The sequence below is a fragment of the Pleurodeles waltl genome, unplaced genomic scaffold (genome assembly GCF_031143425.1).
Source record: "Pleurodeles waltl isolate 20211129_DDA unplaced genomic scaffold, aPleWal1.hap1.20221129 scaffold_37, whole genome shotgun sequence".
Taxonomy (NCBI): Eukaryota; Metazoa; Chordata; class Amphibia; order Caudata; family Salamandridae; genus Pleurodeles; species Pleurodeles waltl.
The window spans coordinates 11,010,431-11,018,574 of record NW_027150076.1 but is presented as its reverse complement, the minus strand read 5'-3'; positions in this window follow the sequence as shown (position 1 = coordinate 11,018,574).

The following is an 8,144-nucleotide window of genomic DNA, read 5'->3' as shown; positions in this document are numbered from 1 at the left end:
AGGGGAAGTTTCTAGCCCTCTTCGTTCTTGCAGAATCCACAGCTTCTACCATCCGGTGGCAGCTTCTTTGCACCCTCAGCTGGCATTTCCTGGGCATCTGCCCACTCTCGACTTTGTCGCGACTCTTGGACTTGGTCCCCTTGTTCCACAGGTACTCTCGTCTGGAAATCCACTTTGGTTGCATTGCTGGTGTTGGTCTTCCTTGCAGAATTCCCCTATCACGACTTCTGTGCTCTCTGGGGGATATAGGTGCACTTTACACCTACTTTTCAGGGTCTTGGGGTGGGCTATTTTTCCAACCCTCATTGTTTTCTTACAGTCCCAGTGACCCTCTACAAGCTCACATAGGTTGGGGGTCCATTCGTGGTTCGCATTCCACTTTTGGAGTATATGGTTTGTGTTGCCCCTATACTTATGTGCTCCTATAGCAATCTATTGTAACTTTACATTGCTTGCATTACTTCCTTTTGCTATTACTGCATATTTTTGGTATTGTGTACATATATCTGGTGTATATTTGGCATCCTCATATTGAGGGTACTCACTGAGATATTTTTGGCATATTGTCATAAAATTAAAGTACCTTTATTTTTAGTATATCTGTGTATTGTGTTTTTTATATTGTGCATATGACACCAGTGGTATAGTAGGAGCTTTGCATGTCTCCTAGTTCAGCCTAAGCTGCTCTGCTATAGCTACCTTCTATCAGCCTAAGCTGCTAGAAACACCTATTCTACACTAATAAGGGATAACTGGACCTGGTACAGAGTGTAAGTACCCCTTGGTACCCACTACAAGCCAGGCCAGCCTCCTACATTGGTTGTGCAGCGGTGGGATAAGTACTTGCAACTACTTAACACTTTGTCATTTTGTACTTTTCATAAGAGAATAATATACAAAACAAGTTCTGTGTATGTACACCTAACCAAAAAGTTTTGCTTTTCTTCTCTTACTCTATTTGCTAAGTGCTGAAAATTACCTCTAAAATTTCAAAAAGTTTCTAAAAAGTTGAAAAAGTTGTTGTTCTGTTTCCTTAAAAAGACCTGAAACTTTTTCTTTCTTTTATCTGTCCCTAAACCTTTTTCTATCATGTCTGATGTAGGACCTTCTCTTGATCTGGTCAGCTCAGCTTATGACCACCTTAACTGGAAGGGTTTGAGGAGTCTCTGCATTGATAGAGGTTTAGGGGTAGGGAAGAATCCCTCTAGAGAATTGTTATCTAACATGCCTATTGAGAATGATAAGGCCTTAGCTGGCACATCCATTGAGAAGTTAGGAGATGGTTCACACTCTGACTCTGGGGCACCCCTAGGAAGAGTGTTAGATGGTATCCTTCCCAACCTGCCCCTTAGCAGACCACCTAGCATAACTGGCACTAATGTGAGCTCTCATCACAGTAGGGATGTTATTCCTGCAGGCCAGGTTGTTAGGGTGCCAACTGTTAGGGACAGGTCTCCCTCTGTTCATTCACATCATTCTTCTGTGTCAAAGCATTCCCAACCCACCCATCCTGATGACAGAATGTTAGAAAGGGAACTGAATAGATTGGAGTGGAGTGGAAGAGTCCAGGCTGAAGCTTAAACAGCAACAGCTGGCTCTAGACAGGGAATCTTTAGACTTAGAAAAAGAAAGACAGAGGTTGGGGTTAGGACCCCATGGTGGCAGCAGCAGTATTCCAGATAGTAATCCTGTGAAAGAGCATGACTTTAGGAATCTGCATAAGATAGTTCCCCCTTACAAGGAGGGGGATGACATTAACAAGTGGTTTGCTGGACTTGAGAGGGCCTGTGTTGTACAGGGGGTCCCTCAAAGATAGTGGGCTGCTATCCTATGGCTATCTTTCACTGGAAAGGGTAGGGATAGGCTCCTTACTGTGAAGGAAAGTGATGCCAATAATTTTACAGTTTTGAAGAATGCACTCTTGGATGGATTTGGCTTAAACACTGAACAATACAGGATTAAGTTCAGAGAAACCAGAAAATAGTCCTCACAAGACTGGGTAGACTTTGTTGACTATTCAGTGAAGGCCTTCGAGGGGTGGTTACATGGCAGTAAAGTTTCTGACTATGAAAGCCTGTATAATCTGATCCTGAGAGAGCATATTCTGAATAACTGTGTGTCTGATTTGTTACACCAATATCTAGTGGACTCAGATCTGACCTCTCCCCAAGAATTGGGAAAGAAGGCAGACAAATGGGTCAGAACAAGAGTGAACAGAAAAGTTCATACAGGGGGTGACAAGGATGGCAAGAAGAAGGATGGTAAGTCTTCAGACAAGGGTTGGTTACAAATCTAAAAATGAGTCTTCATCAGGCCCTCAAAAACACTTTGGTGGGGGTGGTGGGTCCAAATCCTCTTCTAATCAAGTAAAGAAACCATGGTGCTATTTATGTAAAGTAAAAGGCCATTGGACAACTGATGCCAGTTGTCAAAAGAAAAGCACCAAGCCTCCCACTACCACAACCCCTACTGCTACACCTAGTGCCCCTAGTAATAGCAGTGGTGGTGGGAGCAAACCTACTAATAGCCAATCCAAGGGAGTAGCTGGGCTCACTTTTGGTAATTTAGTTGGGGTTGGTCTTGTTAGGGAGACCACAGAGGCTGTGCTAGTCTCTGAAGGTGCCATTGATTTGGCCACCTTAGTTGCTTGTCCCCTTAATATGGATAAGTACAAGCAACTTCCCCTAATCAATGGTGTTGAGGTTCAGGCCTACAGGGACACAGGTGCCAGTGTTACCATGGTAATAGAGAAACTGGTACACCCTGAACAACACCTACTTGGTCACCAGTACCAAGTGACAGACGCTCATAACAACACTCTTAGCCACCCCATGGCTGTTGTGAATCTCAACTGGGGGGGGTTACTGGTCCAAAGAAAGTTGTGGTTGCCTCAGGTTTACCTGTGGACTGTCTACTAGGGAATGATTTAGAGACATCAGCTTGGGCAGAAGTAGAGTTGGAGGCTCATGCAGCAATGCTGGGCATTCCTGGGCATATTTTTGCTTTGACAAGAGCTCAGGCCAAAAAGCAAAAAGGACAGGGTGACTTGGATCCTGGAACAATGGACCAAGTGCTCCCTAAAGCTAGGGTTAGTAAGGGTAAATCCCTACCCACTATCCTTCCCTCTACAGATGATTCAACTTCTGAGGAAGAAGAATTTCCCCCCTGTGCAGAACCTTCACCAGAGGAGCTGAAAGCAGACACTGCTGAGGTTTTGGGTGGAGGGGGGCCTGCCAGGGTGGAGCTGAGTGTGCCACAGCAAACCTGTCCCACATTAGAGGGTCTAAGACAGCAAGCTGTCAAACAGCAAAATGGGGATGTCAGTGACTCACATAGAGTTTACTGGGAGGACACCCTCTTGTATACAGATGCAAGGGACCCAAAACCTGGAGCAGCCAGGAGATTGGTCATTCCCCTGCAATACAGAGAGTTCCTCCTAATTCTAGCCCACGACATTCCCTTGGCTGGACATTTAGGGCAAATTAAAACATGGGAAAGGCTTGTCCCCCTGTTTCATTGGCCTAGAATGTCAGAGGACACAAAAGATTTTTGTAAGTCCTGTGTCACCTTTCAAGCCAGTGGCAAGACTGGTGGCACCCCAAAGACCCCCCTTATTCCACTGCCTGTGGTTGGGGTTACCTTTGAAAGGGTAGGGGTTGACATAGTTGGCCCCCTTGACCCACCTACTGCTTCAGGCAATAGGTTTATCTTGGTGGTAGTGGACCATGCCACAAGATATCCTGAAGCAATTCCTCCAAGGACCACTACAGCTCCTGCAGTGGCAAAAGCCCTCCTGGGAATCTTTTCCAGGGTGGGTTTCCCAAAAGAGGTGGTATCAGACAGGGGTAGCAACTTTATGTCTGCATACTTGAAGGCCATGTTGAAGGAATGTGGTGTAACATACAAATTCACCACACCTTATCATCCAGAAACGAATGGACTGGTAGAGAGGTTTAAAAAAACTCTCAAGGGAATGATAATGGGACTCCCTGAAAAACTCAGGAGGAGATGGGGTGTCCTGTTACCTTGCCTCCTTTTTGCTTACAGGGAGGTACCCCAGAAAGGAGTGGGCTTCAGCCCCTTTGAACTCCGATTTGGGCACCCTGTAAGAGGTCCTCTAACACTTGTAAAGGAGGGTTGGGAACAACCTTTAAAAGCTCCTAAGCAAGACATAGTGGACTATCTACTTGGCCTAAGATCCAGAATGGCTGAGTATATGAAAAAGGCCAGTAAAAACCTTCAGGCCAGCCAAGAGCTCCAAAAGCAATGGCATGACCAGAAGGCTGTTCTGATTCAGTACCAACCAGGACCGAAGGTGTGGGTCTTGGAGCCTGTGGCCCCAAGAGCACTCCAAGACAAATGGAGTGGACCCCACATTATTGTTGAAAAGAAGGGAGAAGTCACCTACTTGGTCGACTTGGGCACTGCCAGGCGTCCCCTTAGGGTGCTCCATGTCAATCGCCTAAAACCCTACTATGACAGGGCTGATCTTACCCTGCTCATGGCAACAGATGAAGGACAGGAAGAAGAGAGTGACCCTCTCCCTGATCTCTTCTCTTCCACAGAACAAGATGCTCTAGTGGAAGGTGTAGTTTTAGCAGACTGTCTTACTGCTGAGCAGAAAGACCACTGCATAAATCTCCTGGGTCAGTTTTCTGAACTCTTTTCTACTGTGCCAGGCACCACTCCTTGGTGTGAGCACACTATAGATACTGGAGACAGCATGCCTGTCAAAAGTAAGATCTATAGGCAGCCTGACCATGCCAGGGACTGCATAAAACAAGAGGTTCAGAAAATGCTTGAACTGGGAGTGGTTGAACACTCTGAAAGCCCATGGGCCTCTCCTGTGGTGCTTGTACCAAAGCCTCACTCCAAAGATGGGAAAAGAGAAATGAGGTTTTGTGTAGATTACAGAGGTCTCAACCAGGTAACTAAAACTGATGCTCACCCTATACCCAGGGCAGATGAGCTAATAGATACACTGTCATCTGCCAAGTATCTAAGCACCTTTGATTTGACTGCAGGGTATTGGCAGATCAAGTTATCAGAGGATGCTAAAGCAAAAACTGCATTTTCGACTATTGGAGGGCACTACCAATTCACAGTAATGCCCTTTGGTTTGAAAAATGCACCTGCCACTTTTCAGAGGTTGGTGAATACAGTCCTGCAAGGGTTGGAGGCTTTTAGTGCAGCATATCTAGATGATATAGCTGTCTTTAGCTCCACCTGGGATGGTCCACCTATGGAAAGTTTTGGAGGCCCTGCAAAAGGCAGGCCTCACTATCAAGGCTTCAAAATGCCAGATAGGGCAGGGGAAAGTGGTTTATCTGGGACACCTTGTAGGTAAAGAACAGATTGCACCACTTCAGGGTAAAATCCAAACTATCATAGATTGGGTTCCCCCTACAACTCAGACCCAGGTGAGAGCCTTCTGAGGCCTCACTGGGTATTACAGGAGGTTCATAAAGAACTATGGCTCCATAGCAGCCCCTCTTAATGACCTCACTTCTAAGAAAATGCCTAAAAAGGTATTGTGGACAGCTAGCTGTCAGAAAGCTTTTGAGGAGCTGAAACAGGCCATGTACACTGCACCTGTCCTAAAAAGCCCATGTTACTCCAAGAAATTCATTGTTCAAACTGATGCATCTGAATTAGGGGTAGGGGCAGTCTTATCACAACTCAATTCTGAGGGCCAGGATCAACCTGTTGCTTTTATCAGCAGGAGGTTGACCCCTAGAGAAAAGCGTTGGTCTGCCATGGAGAGGGAGGCCTTTGCTGTGTTCTGGGCACTGAAGAAGTTGAGGCCATACCTGTTTGGCACTCACTTCATTGTTCAGACAGACCACAAACCTCTACTTTGGCTAAAACAAATGAAAGGTGAAAACCCTAAATTGTTGAGGTGGTCCATATCTCTACAGGGAATGGACTATACAGTGGAACATAGACCTGGGAGTACCCACTCCAATGCAGATGGACTCTCCAGATATTTCCACTTAGACAATGAAGACTCATCAGGTCATGGCTAGTCTTATTGTCCTTCGTTTGGGGGGGTTGTGTAGGAAAGTACCATCTTGCCTGGCATGTTACCCCCATATTTCACTGTATATATGTTGTTTTAGTGTATGTGTCACTGGGACCCTGCCAGCCAGGGCCCCAGTGCTCATAAGTGTGCCCTGTATGTGTTCCCTGTGTGATGACTAACTGTCTCACTGAGGCTCTGCTAACCAGAACCTCAGTGGTTATGCTCTCTCTGCTTTCCAAATTGTCACTAACAGGCTAATGACCAATTTCACCAATTCACATTGGCATACTGGAACACCCTTATAATTCCCTAGAATATGGTACTGAGGTACCCAGGGTATTGGGGTTCCAGGAGATCCCTATGGGCTGCAGCATTTCTTTTGCCACCCATAGGGAGCTCTGACAATTCTTACACAGGCCTGCCACTGCAGCCTGAGTGAAATAACATCCACGTTATTTCACAGCCATTTACAACTCCACTTAAGTAACTGATAAGTCACCTATACGTCTAACCTTTACCTGGTAAAGGTTGGGTGCTAAGTTACTTAGGCCCGTATTTATACTTTTTTAGCGCCGCATTTGCGCCGCTTTTTTACGCAAAAGCAACGCAAACTTACAAAATCCAATTGGATTTTGTTAGTTTGCGCCGCTTTTGCGTCAAAAAGCGGCGCAAACGCGGCGCAAAAAAAAGTATAAATACGGGCCTTAGTGTGTGGGCACCCTGGCACTAGCCAAGGTGCCCCCACATCGTTCAGGGCAAATTCTCCGGACTTTGTGAGTGCGGGGACACCATTACACGTGTGCACTGGACATAGGTCACTACCTATGTACAGCGTCACAATGGTAACTCCGAACATGGCCATGTAACATGTCTAAGATCATGGAATTGTCACCCCAATGCCATCCTGGCATTGGGTAGACAATTCCATGATCCCCCGATTCTCTAGCACAGACCCGGGTACCGCCAAACTACCTTTCCCGGGGTTTCACTGCAGCTGCTGCTGCTGCCAACCCCTCAGACAGGTTTCTGCCCTCCTGGGGTCCAGCCAGGCTTGGCCCAGGAAGGCAGAACAAAGGACTTCCTCAGAGAGAGGGTGTTACACCCTCTCCCTTTGAAAAAAGGTGTCAGGGCTGGGGAGGAGTAGCGTCCCCCAGCCTCTGGAAATGCTTTGATGGGCACAGATGGTGCCCATCTCTGCATAAGCCAGTCTACACCGGTTCAGGGATCCCCCAGCCCTGCTCTGGCGTGAAACTGGACAAAGGAAAGGGGAGTAACCACTCCCCTGACCTGCACCTCCCAGGGGAGGTGCCCAGAGCTCCTCCAGTGTGCTCCAGACCTCTGCCATCTTGATAACAGAGGTGCTGCTGGCACACTGGACTGCTCTGAGTGGCCAGTGCCAGCAGGTGACGTCAGAGACTCCTTCTGATAGGCTCTTACCTGTGTTGCTAGCTTATCCTCCTTCCTAGGTAGCCAAACCTCCTTTTCTGGCTATTTAGGGTCTCTGCTTTGGGGAATTCTGTAGATAACGAATGCAAGTGCTCATCCGAGTTCCTCTGCATCTCTCTCTTCACCTTCTGCCAAAGGATCGACCGCTGACTGCTCAGGACGCCTGCAAAACCACAACAAAGTAGCAAAGACGACTACTGCAACCTTGTATCGCTGATCCTGCCGCCTTCTCGACTGTTTTCCTGGTGGTGCATGCTCTTGGGGTAGCCTGCCTCCTCTCTGCACTAGGAGCTCTGAAGAAATCTCCCGTGGGTCGACGGAATCTTCCCCCTGCAACCGCAGGCAACAAAAGACTGCATCACCGGTCCTCTGGGTCCCCTCTCAGCACGTCGAGCGTGGTCCCTGGAACTCAGCAACTCTGTCCAAGTGACTCCCACAGTCCAGTGACTCTTCAGTCCAAGTTTAGTGGAGGTAAGTCCTTGGCTCCCCACGCTAGACTGCATTGCTGGGTACCGCGTGATTTGCAGCTGCTCCGGCTCCTGTGCACTCTTCCAGGATTTCCTTCGTGGACAGCCAAGCCTGGGTCCCCGACACTCTAACCTGCAGTGCACAACCTCCTGAGTTGTCCTCGGGCGTTGTGGGACTCCCTTTTGTGTCTTCGGGTGAGCTCTGGTTC